Source organism: Alligator mississippiensis, chromosome 2, assembly GCF_030867095.1.
Source record: "Alligator mississippiensis isolate rAllMis1 chromosome 2, rAllMis1, whole genome shotgun sequence".
In the NCBI taxonomy this organism is placed as follows: domain Eukaryota; kingdom Metazoa; phylum Chordata; order Crocodylia; family Alligatoridae; genus Alligator; species Alligator mississippiensis.
In genome coordinates, this window is record NC_081825.1 from 246685832 (window position 1) to 246702379 (window position 16548).

Genomic DNA, 16548 nt, shown 5'->3' on the forward strand with positions numbered 1-16548 from the left:
ACAAAAAGACTCATGAATTGCCCAATATCATGAAAAAAGCTATGCCAAAGCAGGGAATAGAATTGTAGTCCCCTAATTAGCAGTCTAACCAATGAGGCACTCTCTCTCTGAGCATATGTAAAACAGAGAGAACTTAAATCTTACTTGTTTTATTTCAGATGAAGTTGCACAATCTTGATGAACAGTCAACAAACATATATTTCGTTATTTATATATTCTTAAAATTGTTTAATGAATGAGCCCCTATTAAATACTAGAATGTGTGTAACCATACAAAAATCTGTATCAGTGATTTTTTTCTTAAATGTATGACAGATGCTATAATATAGCATCTGTCATACTATACATACACGTGAAACCTTATCTTTCTTTACTGGAATGTAGCATATTTTAAAGTCTATTTGCAAATTTGTTATATTTAGCACTAATGCTGGTAGAGTTAGTGATAAGTACTATGGAAACAGGACAGTTTTGCTTTTTCTTTCTTATGAACACTGCATAAAAAGACATCCAAAAAATTTATTTTAGTTGAAAGGAAGACCCATTGTTTTGAATAACTCTACAGTCATGCTATTTATAAGTCTGAATTTGTTTTCCTGATTTGTTGAAAAAATTGCTTTCCTGTTTAAGTTAATTTTATGTGGATGTAATGTAATGCTGTTGCACAAAAACAAGGTACGGTAGTCATATTTTATCCTTGCTATCAGTGATGGTAATATTTTTGTTAGCTCTGTTTCGGCAATGTGGTCCTTTTGTAGGTAATGTTTTAGGTCATTGTTTCATAAAAATTGAGCTCTTTTCTTTCTTTCTTTATTGGGTAAAAATACATTTCTTGTTTCCTTCTGAATGCATGAGATGTTGCTTATGTGGATTGAACGCATGACAATGTATTCTATAACCACTACATTGTAACAGTGCACTTGTTTTTTTTAATTGTGGAATTGCACAAAACTTTTTAAAAAATGCATCAAAGAGTTAAAACCTTGATCATGCCATCACAAGGTAGAGTATCAGCTTTCATGTAAAAGCTGATACCTTTCAACTCATAGCAAAAATTGATTGTGTGTGCATGCTCACAATACATGTGTGTGTACACAAACAATTGTTATTCCTCTTTTTGCAAATGATTTGTACATACGACAGTTGCGGGTAGCACTAAAGGGCAAAGTTGAACTATTCTTAAAGCATCACTGAAATCTTGAACTGAATGTTTTATATCTAGAACACTAGTTCATTGCCACAAAGGAGGAAAATTTAAAGGCATCTATCTTCTGCTTTAAAGAAGCAGAAGAAAGTTCTGAGTGATAAAAATATTAAATTTCTGTTCTGTTATTGACTATGGCAAATTTGCTATAAAAGCCATTTTGTTTGCAGCAAAAGGAAAGCAGCAATGGAACTGTTCTAAAGGTATAAAGAAGGAAAAAAATTCCAGAAATTTAACATGGTGGAGAAAGGGAATATTAAATACTTAGTCAACTTTTTCCCCTTATATGTGGGGAAAAAGCAAGATAGTCCTTTTAGTAGAAGCATTTTTTTCTTTCACATTCTGTCATCACTTTTTTAAGTATTTCAGGTACAGTATTAGCTACTGAAATCAACCTTTGATACTGCAGCTTCCATATAGACAATGGAGTTTCATCAATGTGGCAAAAGCAGGAGAAGATCTTGGCAATGCTGCAGAGACATGCAAAGAAGTAAAAGGAAAATTTAAAAGAAGTAAAGATCTTATGAATTTAATTAGCAGCACTGTTTCTCAAAGCTCACAAATTGCTGCATTAAGGATTGAGCACAATCAAGTTGTTAAGGATTCTTAAGCAACAAGGTCTTCATGGGTGCCTATACATGAGCAGTGAAGCTGCTCCCACATGCTGTAATTACAGCACATTAGCCTAGATTCGATTAATCCAGTATGCTGGAGTGTGGTAATTACTGTGCTCCAGGAGACTCCAGCATTTTGTGTATCAGTGTCCTCATGCTTAAAAATAACGGCGGGGGTGATTTAACTAAAGCTCATTCAACAAGATTTAGATAAAATGCCACAACTGCCATTTTTAAGTGTGGGGATGCTGATACACAAGACGCTCTGGGCACTTTAATTAGAGCGGCTCTTAGAGCTGCTTTAATTAAAGCACCTTCCCTCACTGGATTATGTGTGTAAATGCCCCATGAGACTGGTTCAGCATTGCCAATGCATCGTAAGCATTTTATTGCCATAGACTTGAAGGTTGGAAGTTCGTATGCTGTTTTATGAACTAGCTTCATCTCTTTTATGATAATAGTTTGTCTGGCTGAAGTACTTAAGGCAGCTGGAGCAGCCAACAAAGAGGGCATGGCATAGGAAGGGTGCATCAATTATGTGATTTGGGCTTTCCTGGGGAGTGAGTCTGGTTGTGTATCTCAATCTAGCAAGGTATGGTTAGACAGTGTAGAGCAAGGGCTGAGAAGACTACAGTTTCCTTAAGGCCAAAATATTGCAGAAAGGGAAAAGAGAATGTTTTATTAAGTCAGCACACAAAACATGGCAAGAGAACAATTTCCCATTGTTGACAGCATATATTACATTTGTAATCAGAAGCAATAAATCCAAGTGGGAGACTAACAAGGCATCAACCTTTCAGAGAACCTGTTGTGTGTTTTCTGCAGCACATTCATCAGTGTGTGGGATTTTTCACAGCTGCTGTTAAATGATACTGGCCAGTTAAAATGTTATATAATTTCTGGGTTTACATTGTGAATATTCAGTGAAGTGAAAGCAGTTGCTTTTGCACAGTACTATTAGATGCTACCTCACATATCATTATCATTTCATTCAGTCCACTTCAGATAAAAGATTCTGATGTACTGTCAGCAAAATAAATATGGTCAAGTAGGTACTGTAATGGCATTTTCTTTGTTGAAAGAGGGCTTACTGCTTTGTCTTTTACTAGTCACTTCATAAAGCTCTGCTAGAAATAAATGTCCTAATTCAAATGATGATATTCATCTTCTTCAACAACTATCTGGAAACCAAGATTTAATAGTGATCCACTCAACCACAGAGCACTTTGTGGTAGGACATTCTGGGTGCGTCTACACATGCATTTGATCTGGGATCAAGTTACATGTGAATAAACTACTCACGAATAAAGGCTCCCAGGCAGGCATCTACACATGCAGGGAAGCAGGAGCAGATTTGTTGCTAATGGCAGCAAACTGCTCCTGCTTCCTGAGGCCATGCATTGGGCCCTGGCTGCCACCAGGGGGAGCTCTAGAATCCCCCCCAGGGGCTAGCCCAAGAGCTGGCAGGGAGCACTGGGTCAGGAGACAGCCTTCTCCTAGCCAGGGCTGGGCTGGCGCTGGGAAATAAGGGTTTCTAGCACTGGCCCTGTGGTCATAGAGCTGGAACTGGAGATAAGGATCTCCCAGCGTTGGCCCTGTGACTGCAGAGCTGGTGTTGGGGATAAGGATCTTCGAGCCCTCACTCCCCTATTGCAATCTCTAAATTACATAGTCTTTGTTAGGGCTGTCTAACTGGCAGCCCATGGGCAGCTTGTAGCCCATGAGGGCTTGACATGTGGCCATCAGGCTCCTGCATGACTGCCACTCCCATTCTTGCTTCTGCCACTGCAGTAACTGCCAGGATCTCTGGGGCAGGACAGCACAGTTGAAGGGGGCCAGTAAACCCATGCAGCAGAGGGGAAGGGGGTTGTGATGACCATGCAGCGATGCTGGGTGTGGGGCTTGCATGGTAGTGGCAGGGGAGCTCATTTGGCAGGAGTAGCTCACACTGTCCATGTGGCAACAGCAAGGGGAATGGGGGCTCACCAATGTGGCAGCAATAGCAAGGGGCTCACAAGGCAGGGTAGACTTGTGCTGCCCATGTGGTAGCAGGTGAGCTCATACAGTATTGTGCGGCGGGAGGGTTCGCATTACCGATAATGCAACAGCAAGGGCCTGGAGGTTCACCTATGTGCTGGAATGGACTCATGCTGCCCATTCAGCAGCTGGGGAAACCCTGAAAATTCAGTTGTGCATTAGCAGTGGGCTCAGGGAAGGGAGGCCTATGCTACTGACATGGAGGGAGGTCTGAGAGCCTGGGGCTCTTGCATGCAGCCTGTGTAATATGTGGCTCCAGGCCCCTCTGAAGCTGGTTGGCCCTGGTCTATGTCAAGTCTCTGTGTTTCTTCATCTCTATATGTAACCTCATTAAAGATTCAACCCCTTTTTTCTCTGAACTCTGCATAATTCAAGGTTCACTAGCATACTAATTCTGCTTTTAGAGTTCAAATTCATTCCAGGTACATTCTTATTTGTTGTGTCATAGAACTTGTGCTCTACTTCAGTATTTCTAAAAGTTTCTTAAACTTTCAGGCTTGGGAAGACTGTCCTTGAGACTGGTTCCTGCTGCCCGTGGACTTTTAAATTGATGGCCTTTCTGCCCAGTTGAGTAGCAGTGTGAAGTCAGCAGCCTGAGGAAGCAGGCTTGGAGAGAGTCTCCTGAGACTTATTCCTCATACCCCCAGCTCCACATTGATGCCCCTGCTGCCTGGAAGATCTTTCTCCTGTAGGGAGATATTTCCCCCAGGAGAAATTGGGTTAAAGCTTGTGTGTTTATAGTTTCTATTGGGAGAGAAGGTATTGGCTTCAGTTTTGATTAAGTGTTTATATGGTAAAGACAATTCTTCCACTTAATACAATTGCAAACCACTTATTTAGATCTCTGTAGCCCTACTGTCTGATAATTGTTCAATTTTATTTACGAGTATCTTTGATAATCTTCACATGAGAAGAAGTTTTGTAACAGGATGTGCCCTAGGGCTGTCATGACACCTCCTTGATAGTCACCTTAGTCCTGACCAGCCTGTGCTCTCACCTCTCAGGGTCTTCCCCTAGTGTCCTATCTGCCATGCCTTGATGTTGTTAAAGAAAAGATAAGGCTGCCCTTAGGAGCTGGTGAGCTTTAGGTGCTCTTCCTAGTTAGTCCCTTTTGGCTACTCCATTGGCTCTTTTTGGCCTGCTTGGCTTGGAATTCAGATCCCAATGCCCCCAATGCTCTCTCTTTCCTTTTCTCCTTTTTTCCCTGACTAACGCGGGGCTCCTCAGACCCTAACCCTTGTCCTGGCTTCAGCCTGTTTGGCCTCAGCCCCTTTTTCCTCTAGCTGAAGTCCCTTAGCCCAGATCCACTGACTCACGCCCTGGCTCTTTAGGCCTCAGTCTCTCAGCACAGGGTGCCCATCAGGTACCCTGCTCATGGCCTCCTTTGTCCCTGTGGCCACCTCCAGTCCTCTAGTTGTTCAACAAACATGAGAATAAAACAGCACAACTGAGATATAAGCCAACTGCTACTACAAAGTTTGTCTCTGCTGTCCATCAATAGCCTACCACAAACTATGATTCCTAGGTTTTGGCCTACTCTCACCCTTGTGGGTAGCTTGGGTATCCTGGGCACTGCTTCCCACAGTTAGCTGCCCCAGTGGAGCTCCTCTCCCTGAAGCCTACGAGGTCTGACTGCTGGCTTTCTCCCAGCAGATCTTATCTGCCTGGCATCCACACCCCCTTTCTGTCATGTGCCTTTTGCAGCTCTGCACAGGGGTTTTACCCTCTTAGTTAAGGGTCAGCTTGCACTCCTGCAACTGTGGTCCCACATGGCCAGCTAAGCCTGCTGCATCCTCTTAAAGTCCCTGGCTCTCTGATACAGTCTCCTCTCCTTCCCCTCCAAGTAACAGAGTTTGGGTTTCCTCATATAAGGTTGCTATTTTTGTTTGAAAAGAAGAGAAAGATATTTGCAAAGGAGTTTTGAAATCCATGTTAGCAGAGGATAGGAAAGCTGATTTTCTAGACAAAGAAAATGCATGGATCTCCATCTCTATGGAGTTCATAAAAGCATCTGATATATTGCCATTTTGGAATTTATAAACAAAATTGAAGAAGATGGGGATTGGTAGAGGAATTCTAAGATAGATAAGGACAAGAGAAATTGTAAAAGGAATTAGTTAAAGGGGAGATGATAATTAGTAGAGTTGAAAGGAAAAGTATCTAGTTAGGTTGACCTGGTAGTAGACTTCTTAAAGGAGTGGGTCAGGGACTGGTTTTATTTATGTTTTGATTTCTGAACAAGAAGTAGTGGTGGGTTGATGAAATTTGCTGATGAAACAATCAGGAAACTCAAAGAAGAATCAAAATATCATACAAAAACAACTAGATGACCCTGAGGACTGGGTTAATAGAAACAATAGGAAATTCAATAGTATAAAAAGAAAGATCATGAACTTGGGGACTAAAAGCAAAAAAACCTAACTATAGACTAAGAGCTCATCAGTTGGAAGTAACTATTGAAGGAGTGTTTAAATTTAGTTTTTACAATTTTTTTTCACATAAAGTGAGCAAAACTGAACAGGATGTATAAAACAAGGACATACTTTCAGTATTATAGAATAGTATTCTATAATGTTCTCTTTCCTTATCCAAATTTAACCAAACACTCTAGTTGCCAACTTAATCACACTTAGTACAGTAGTCTCACTGATTCCCATGGTTTTTTTTATTTTGCATGGGTACATCTACATGTGTGCTTTACTATGGAGTAAAGTAAAGTGCCACAGTAAAATGTAACAGTCTACACATGCAACGGTATTAGGGTGCAATAAACAAATTAATTCCACCATCTTATGGCAGAGTACTTAAGTATGATCAAATGCACATGTAGACTGTTACCACTGGGTGCAAATTGTGCCCGGTCAGTCCAGCCAGCCCGGGGCCAGACCCCCAGCTCCTACTAGCACCTCCACTGCCCAACACTGCCACCCAGAGCCTGGGACTGACTGCCCCATACGCCTTGCCAACCCAGGGCTACTCTGCCCCAGCTCAAATTGCTGCTGTCCTGGGTGCATGTGTAGATGCTGAGCCTGGGAGCAGTGTACTCCAGCTCAAATAGCTCCAGAGTTTATTGTGTCACATGAATTACACATGTAGATGCACCGCATGAGAGTTTCAGCTAATTCAGGGTGTGTGTCTGTATATGAAAACTCACTTTTGATCTTGAGATACTTTGGATATTTCAACACTTTAGAGCAGTAGTGCCTAACATATGGCTTGCAAGCTGGATTAATTCAACAGAGCTGTCTCATCCAGTGCATGGCGCTCCCCATGGATCCAGAAATTTGATGGCAGGGGAGAGATGGAAGCATTAATTTCTGCAGCTCTGGGAGCTGCATGATTTAGTGCTGCCACTGCTTCCCTGTTATCAAATTTCTGGACCTGTGGGATCCCTGCCTGCCAGATGATATGGCCCCATACACCAGATCAAGTTGACAGTTGAATCCAGTTCACAGGCCAAATCTGGCAGGTAGGGTCAGTCTGCGGCTAGATTTGGTGCACAGGGTCAATCTTTGAAGTCAGTCTGCAGTCTAATTCAGTGTTGGGATAGTCTGTGGCCTGATTTGGTGCATGGAATCACTTTTCTACTCTATTGTGAACTTCCTGGCATCAGGAAATACTTCTCTGAGAAGACAGAAAGAGTAAGAAAGCACTTTCTTCTACAGCAAGAGTTGATGTTGCTGATTTGGGAGCACAGTTTGCCTCATAACCCTCATAATATTTAGGGACCTGAGCAGATATATAGCTGTTGCATACAGTAGGAGAGTGAATCCCCATTGTGCCTAATGCACAGTAAATATGAGCAGATATGTAGCTGTTGCATACAGTAGGAGGGTGAATCCCCATTGTGCCTAATGCATTGGTTTTCCATTGTGCATGTTAAGCTGAATCCTTTGTGGGCTTCTGGCTGTCCCTAACTGCCTCATCACTTGGCACACTTAGTTAGTATATGTTTTATTTAGATCATAGTAAGCATTACCATGCTGTATTAAAAGTTAGAATGTGTTCTGAGTGGTTCATGGTAAAGTTTACTATGATCTCAGCCTGCTGCAGATCAGGCTAGAGCCAGATGTACCCTCCCCCCAGCTCCCCAGTGTGGTCCACAGAACTGGGTGCCACAGCTCATGTCTACCCATGAGGATGTACAGCCACCATGTCCAGAGCATGTGTGCCCAGACCTGGAGCACCAATCCATGGCACACCAGGACAAGCTGGGTCTCTGGAACTACTGGCAGGCAGAGGGAGGCACAGGAAGTTAAGCCTGGGAGAAGGTGCTGCTGCTGCCACTGGATCCACATCTTCCACTGGAACTGTGGGGTAAGCCAGGTCTACACTGCTGGTAGTCTTGAATTGTCTTCACTGTGGTGGTGGGGTTGGGACTGACAATCAGCTGGGAGCAGACTCCAGTTCAAAACTCAGCAGATTATTGGTCCCAACCCCTGGAATCTTGAATCACACAGGAGTCTTAAATCAGCTATAGTGTGGTTTCAAGGCTGAGACAGACAATCAGATGATTGTTGGTCCCAGCCCCAGCACCAGACAGGAGTCTTGAGTTGGCTCTGGCGTGTTGCCAGGGCTGGTATTAACAATCCCTGATTGTCAGTCCCAGAGTCCATACCCTACTAGAATCTTGAACTCCATGGAGCAGTCTGATGCTAGTTGAATATGTGTTACTTAATATGAGATGGAGATGCTCCTCCTGCAAAAAGTCATGTTTGCTATAAGATCACACTTAGCTTGTGTTTTACTGCTTGAATGCATGGACTCTTGCATTTTAAATGTAGTTAATACACTCTAAGTATAACATGCAACATGGCCCTAAGGCATCTTTTTAATTAGTTTACTTGAGGCAGACTTGTTTCCCAGCAAAAAAAATTAAGGTGCAATCTCTGTGGATGTGACCTTGCATAAGAATTTCACCAAATGGTGTGCGTTTTTGGAGAGGGTGGCAGGAATCGTGGTAAAAAAATCATGTTCTATTTTGAGAGAATTCATGCATTTTTTTTTTTCTTTTCAAGAGAAGGTCTTGAGTTTCAACCACCTGTAATGTCCCAGTTACAATGCTGTCTAAAGCTCTCTTTTGTGATAAAGTTCTCTGTTTTTTTAATTTAGGTCAATTGGGAGAGGGTGCCTTTGGACCACAGAAGAGAGAGGATTAGGTTTTTGCTTCCCACTCTTCAAGTTTTATCTTTTCTTCTTTCATCTGTTTTCACCTCCATCTTATGGAAGTGATTATATGTGCTAATGAGACATTTGATCTTGCTTCAGGCAGTCATTTTCCACTTAACACCATAAGAATACCAAGCATTTATTTTGGTGGGATATGGAGGCAAAAAGCTGAAGTCAGGCATTCCCACCTGTTATACTTACCCAGTAGAGATAATTCTTTACGGTTACCTGCAAACGCTGTGTTAGAATTTGTTTCATTTTTTTTCCCTGCATTTCTCATGTGAGCTCCCCTGTCACTAACTTGTCAGAAAACAATATAACTTTAGCAGGTGTTTCTGATTTATAAATCAGTGAGAACTATTTGAATCATTTTTCCCCTCCCTCCAGGAGCTAATTCTAGTCATGCTGAGAATTACAAATGTATTGTTTAGTACAAGGAACAAAGTGGTGACTGATGAGCAGAAATAGGTCTTGAACCAGGGACCTGAGGAATAGAAAGTTTAATAGATTAGGGTATCAGTCTACTGAGAACTGCGCCAGTTAGAAACTTGATTTTTTTTCACATCAACTTAATTTTTCAAAAGCCATAATGAAACTTGGCAGTTCTGAGTCATTCATTTCTGCACTCCTATTTATCCATAGGTTGGTGCATACATTTTGGGCTTGTGTAACAAAGGATGTCACTCCTGTTACTGGGGAGAAGCCACAGGATAAAACCACAGAGTGAGGTCCCTTTAAAGTGAGGACTTATAAAGCCAGAAGGGGTGAAGAGATGCAGCTGGGGGCCAAGCTACAGACCCAACCCCCCTTGTTATGCTGGTAACAAGGACCTCCTGTGAGGGCAAGATTGAGCAGGGTCGAGTGACTTAAAAGGGGGAAGGGTCTGGAGACATAAAAGCTGGCCCCCAGCTACCAGCAGGGAGAAAGGAGAGTCCTGGCAGTGGAGCCAGCAGCGACTGCCCTCAAGGTGGAAAGGGGAGGCCAGAAGCTGGCCAGTAGTGGACCTAAAGTCATGTGGATGACTGTGTCGGTACGCTGGGTGGGATGTTTCTTCATTGTTATCTTTTGAGCCCAAGGGGTGAAGTTTTATGTTTGGGACTTTGTTTGGTGGCCCAGAGAGCAGGACAGTTCCTTAAAAGAAAAGTCTCTGTTGTTAACAAGCAGTGGAATGGGTGCAGATATAAGGGGTGGTGTGGAGGCTGCCTAGCAGAGAGCTAAAACAAAGGACACTGCTGTAATTCACCTGCAGCGGGTTGAGAGCACTTGTTTCAAGGCCTAGGACCTCCCAGGGCAATGGAGACCAAGAGCCTTGATTTTCCTAGAGGTGGATTCATTGGCCTGTGGAGATGAGGGCTCTGGGTTTGAGACCCAGAAGGAACACAATTAGGACTGTTGGCCAGGACAAGTTGGAATGTCACAGGCAGCAAGGTAGAGGCCCTGGAAGGGGCCCTGGACCTAGCAAGTGACAGCAATGCAAGTAAGGATGAGGCAGTGATTCCTGGCTTTAAATTCATACTACCTGCTTGGGGTGAGGCATCCTCCCCAAGTTATTCAAGACCAACAAAGGCATGTGTCAGGGTCCACAGAGGCATTTAGCTTAGTGGTTAGAGCTGGGATTGTTACCAGTGTCTGAAGTCAGGGGGCAAGCTGAACTTAAACCAGAGTTCACATGCTGAGCCAGAGGGGTTACCAGAAGCAGATGTCAGGAAGTGAGTTGAAGTCAAACTGGGGTTCCACAGTTCAGGGACTGGGTACACAGGTGGGAAACAGGGAAGTCACATGGATGAGAGCTACAATGAGGCCAGTTTGTTGTGTAGCAGGAGCCAGGTGCTGCAAGAGCTCCTTAAGAGCAGACTCGGGCTCTGCTGGCCCTGCTTCTGGGGCTTGAGTGTGGTTGACTTAGTTGTCCAGCTGCAGCGTAGTGGTCTTACAGCATGGCAAGTGAGCGAGGGAGGGGTGGGGAGTATGAAGCCAGCCAGGGTTCGAAACCACAGGGTCACTCGCCAGTGGCACTCTGTAACACTTATTTTTCATAAGTACTAATAATTATGCATATAGGCAGCACTGCTTATATTATGTATTGCACACAATAGGATTGGGAAAATGGTTTTAATTTAAATCCAACTCCCTTTTCCCCACACACCCAGGTTAGACCCAGATATAGCCAGCAGACAGACCAGAAATCTCAGCTGTGTTTTGAGTATGGTCCATCCACGTCACCCATATTAAAGAAACATCCCCAGTGCCTGATCTCATATCCTTTGTTGTATCTTCTCTTCTATGGGCAGCACCAGGTTTTCAGACAGCTCTTAAGTATCTGGAGCCCTCTTACCATCTCCTTGCTATTACCATAGACCATACTCAAGGGAAAAGAACTTGTGGGATTTCTCAGAAATCAACAGAAGGTGATGACAGCTGAATAGATATAGTAAAAAAGTTATTCCTATGTAGAGTAGCTAGCACAATAGGATTCTGATCTTGGTTAAGAGCCTGCAGGCACTATAGTAAGACAAATAATAAATATAACAAATCATATGGAGGTATAGCGGAACAGCATGCAGCCATTTTTAACTATTCAAAGAACATTCTGTAATGTTCTTAGTGAGCTGAACAATAAAATCCATTTCTTTTCTCAGGATGACAGCAAATGCTGTTGATTAAGCAGGCAAAAAAATGATGACTTGATCCCTACTCTAGGCCTAACGAACTCAATGGGAATGCTGAAGTTTACTGAAAAAGAGATTGGTACTCGATCAATTTTGAATTGTTTCTGTCCTTCCCCTAGCTTTCCATTTAGAGCAAAACTTTTGGCTTTTCTCAGCAAAATGGTGGTGTAAATTAGGATAGTTACTGGCATAGATGCAATTAGCAATATCATTTGTGTATGGTGGGTGAGTGAGAGAGAGACTACTTCAAATAATTTGGTTGCTTATACTATTGTAAATTGCTTCTGAATGATGATTATTTTTCTCCAAAGTATTCTTAAGAATAATACACCACTATTTTCTTGATTTGCAAAATTTCACTTTCAAGAAAGTGATATATGAAATAAAAGTTCAACTGATTTTGAGGTCATATCACTTGCTTAATTAAGTTAATTTCAGATTTAGAATAAGACTTACTATGTAAATCAGTGTTGCTCAACCTCCAGCCCGTGAACCAGACTGGGCCTACTCAACCATGTCATCCAGTCCATAGGGCTCCCTACGGGTCTGGAAATTTGGCAGTGGCAGCGTTAATTGCCGCTCCCCTACTGCCAGATTTCCAGATTTGTAGGAGCCAGATAAGATGGCCCTGTGCTCTGATAAGGAGAGGGCACAGGGTCATTCCAACAGAGGGTCTGGCTGGCATGCTGCCAGATCCAGTCATGCAGGGTTGGGCTGGTAACCTGGATCATGCCTGTATGTGGAACCCACATGTCGGTTCCACACCTTTTGTCTAGCTTACAGAACTGGAAGGTCAGGCATGACTGATGTAAATGATGATAACTGTAAATTGGATCTGTTATAATGCCTCAAAATTCACTGATTATTAGAGCAAATTTAAAAATTCAAATTTAAAAATTTCAAAGAAATTTCATGCTGAAACAGCAAATTTTGATGAAAGACACATAAGCAGAGAGCTGGGTTTTCTGTTTGCCATGGAAAAATGTGGGAAAACGTGGATTTTTATATTTTAAGAATAAAAACACAGGAAATGGTGGGTTTCCCCTTTGCGGCTGTCAGAATTCCAGCTTACAAAAGGCTGCGGGGAGTGAAAGGAGGGTTATCAGGCAGGGGGTATCACATGCATGTGCGCATGCAGACATCTATGTGGCAGCCAGGCAGCATGGAGAGCAGCTTGCGTAGCTCCCTGCAGGTAAGTCTGGGTGGGCATTGAGGTCCCCATAAGGATGGAGGGAGGGGGTTGGACAGGACTGGAGCTGGGGTCACTGCTCCAGGGTGGTGCCTAGGGTCTAGGGTCCAGAGTGGGGCAGAAACATGCAGCTGCAGGGCCTGGGTCACTCCAACCAGGGCGGTGCCTAGGGTCTAGGGTCCAGAGTTGAGGCAGAAACATGCAGCTGCAGGGCCTGGGTGGGGAATGGATTGCGGCTGTGGGCAGCTCAGCTGGCAGGCAGCAGAAGGGTCTGGCTCTCTGCCACTGCGTACGCTCCCAGGAGAGGCATGGGGGGCACACGCCCCCCAGGTTTGTACATAGGGTAAGGGAAATGCAGGCTGGTGGCTGTGGGCTCGGATCTCCCTGCCCTGCTGCCCTCCCCCTGGGGGCCTCCATGGCCCAGTGGGTGGGACCCAGCATGGGAGGGCAGAGTGGGGTGGGGAGCAGTCCCTGCTTACCTGGTAGCTGCAGGGGTGGCAGCACAGAGTTGTGCCCCCTGCTGCTGCCGGGTGGACAGGGAGCACCTTGCCATGGTGGTGTGGGGCTCCTGGTGGCAGCACTGAGCCTCACCATCCCTCTCTGCCCTGCCATGCTGAGTCCTACCCACTGGGCTCCAGAGGCCCCTGGGGGAAGGCAGCAGGTTGGGGAGCCCCAAGCCCACAGCTGCCAGCCTGCATCCACCCCACCATGGGCTCCGCTTCAGCTGTGTCCCTCATGGGGATGGGGGAGCTGAGCTTCACACTCTGCTCTGGCTGCAGCAGCTGCCACTTCCCATGGGCAGCAGTTGGGGCTCAGGTGCTGCTGGGGGGAACAGGGGCTGCAGACCTAGGCTCCTGGCCCTGTAGCCCTGGCAGCTGGGGGCCCCCTCTGGCAGGGCTGGGAGTGGGCAGTGAAGAGCACTGCACTGGTAGGTCTGAAGGGGGGGCTGTGGGTGTGGAGTGAGGGGCATCAACAGAACTGTGGGGGGGCTGTGGGTCAGGAGTGAAGGGCACCAACAGAGCCAGGGAGCTCTGGGTTGGGAGTGATGGGCAGCAGCAGGGCTGGGGTTTGTGGCTTGAGAGTGAGGGGCAGTGGCATGGGCAGGGCACTGGCATATCAGGGCTGCTCAGTGCCGACAAGAAGGTGGGTCGGTAGAACAGGTGCAGCTGGGCTTGCATCCTAGTGAGCAAAGTGGGCAAGGGGAGCTCTGATCTTCCATAATAAAAAACCCAAAATCAAACACCAAAATGTATAAGTATTTAGGAATTATTATTATAGCGATTGAGGCATTGGTAGGCTTCCAAATTGCTTTAAAATTGTAAATATATCAGTAAAACATTGTGTTCAACTGATACATACATATACATATATAGTGGTGTTTCATTTTAATCATGGAAAAACATGGATTTTGGTTTTTTAATCAGAGATTTTGAATTTTTTTTTAATCAGAGGTTTTGTGATTTTTAAACAGAAAACCAGGATCCCTTCCAATAAGACATAATTTCTGCACACCTTTATGCCTGTGACTAAGTCTACTGCGTTGAATAGTTCAATTGATTCTGGTCATAGTAGTAAAATTAAATGCAATTGTCAGGGCCTAAATCAGTATAATTGTACACTTTTTTAAACATTTTTTCTTTAAATATGAAATGTTATCTATTAGGTTTGTGTGAAGCTTCAGTAGCTGATTCAGTTTGGAGGAGAGTCAGCCCAATTCGGGGACTGAATCTCCAAATCCAAATTGAATCGGGAGACCAAGTAAAAGCTCTGAATTGATTCGAAGCATCTGAATCGATTTGGTAAAGCTTCAGAAAAGATTCGGAGATTTGGCCATAGAGCAACCGGGCAGCTGACAGCTGCCTCCAGCTGGTAAATCTCTTGAAGTTGGGGGAGGGGGCAGGAAGGGTCATGGGGGAAGGAGGGATTGGGGCTGGGACAAGCTACCTAGCTGGGGCGGGGGAAGGTGTGTTAGTTGGGACAGGGGGCACAGGATGCGGGCACAGCAGCGCTGGGACTGAGGGCTCTGCCCTGCCACCACTTGCCCAGCCAGGGCATGGGGTGGGGGCAGGATGCAGGTGTGGCTTGCTCCAGGTGGAAAGAGGCAAGCAGCAACAGGGAAGAGCCCCCACTCCTAGTACTGATGCAGGTGCGGCAGTGCTGGGAGATGGGGCTATGCCCTGCAGCCACCCAGAGCAAACCCCACCTACATTGCGCCCCTTCCCCCCCACTGGCTGGGAAAGCTGCAGCAGAGCAGAGCCCCTGCTGCTTTTCCTACTGGGGCAGAGGCAGGCATAGCTGGAGGAGCCACAGGAGAAGCCCCCATGGCTGCCCCGCCCAGCCCCATCCCCTGCCTGACCCCAGCCTCCGGCACTTAAAAAGGCCCCACACTCACTGCCTATGGCAGTGGCGATTGGGGGCTCATGGCAGAGCTTCACCACACATTGTGGGGCAGTGGTGGTCAGCGGGGATTGCCCCCTTGCCTGGCACCTGTGCGGCAGCTACCTCATGGCACAGGTGAAGTGCAGCTCAGTAGGACACCACGCACTGTCTGGGAGCTTGACTGGCTCTAGCAGTCAACCAGAGCCTGACACCACACAGCCCCAGTTGCCCCAGCACCCAGACAGCGCTCAGTGCCCTGCTGAGCAGCACTGCACCCGCACCATGAGGCAGCTGCCGTGTGGGTGCCAAGCGGGGAGGGAGATCCCTGCTGGCTCCCACTGCCCTGCACTGCATTGGGCGGGGTTCTGCCAAGAGTGCCCAGAGGCTCCAGTCACTACTTCTGCATCTGGTGAGTGTGGGGCTTTTTTTTAAAATTGCTGGGATGTTGGTGCCAGGTAGGGCAGCCATCAGGGCAGGGCTGGGTGGGAGGGCTCTGCCATGTGGCCCCAGAGCCCCCCCAGCTGCTGCTACTGCCAGTGAGTGTGGGGTTTGTTTGTTTTTTGGGGGGGGTTGTTGGAGAGTTTTTTTTTTGGATTACTGGACTGCTGGGGCTGGGTGGGGGGGCCATCAGGAGCGGGACTGGTCAGAGGGGGGACGATTGGGGAGTGGGGGCTGCGCGACAGGGGCTCTGCCAGGAGGCCTCACAGCTCCTGCTACAACTGGTGAGTGTGGGGCTTTTTATTTATTTTTTAAGTGCCAGGAGGCTGGGGCCAGGCAGGGGATGGGGCCAGAGGAGCTGTAGCAGAACCTGCAGCCGCCCGGCTGTGCCTGCTTCTTTCTGGTGGATACAAACCGCTGAATCTTCCGAAGCTGATTCAGCCAAATCGATTCAGGACAGTGACCCAAACTCCAAATTGAATCACTGTCCTCCGAATCAGCTGAATCTGAATTGAATACTTCCTTATTCTCACAGGCCTATTATCCATGTACCTGTGCTGAGACAGTATCATAATGTGAGCTATATGATTGTTTACATGTCCATCCTTTCTGTCTATATATTGTTTGCACAATTACTGCCACATTCAAAACAATGTTTCTGATACAGAAATACTTTTTCCCCTTTCTGAACATTATTTTAAATTTCAGTAGCCTGCGAGGTGTAAACTCCATCAGCTGTTTATTAACATATTAGATTCTTAGTGGGGAGGAAGGTTGAGGAATAGGAAAAACTGGTTTCTTATTACAGGTATGAGTATTAAGACATTACAAAGAATCCAAAACAAAAGAGAA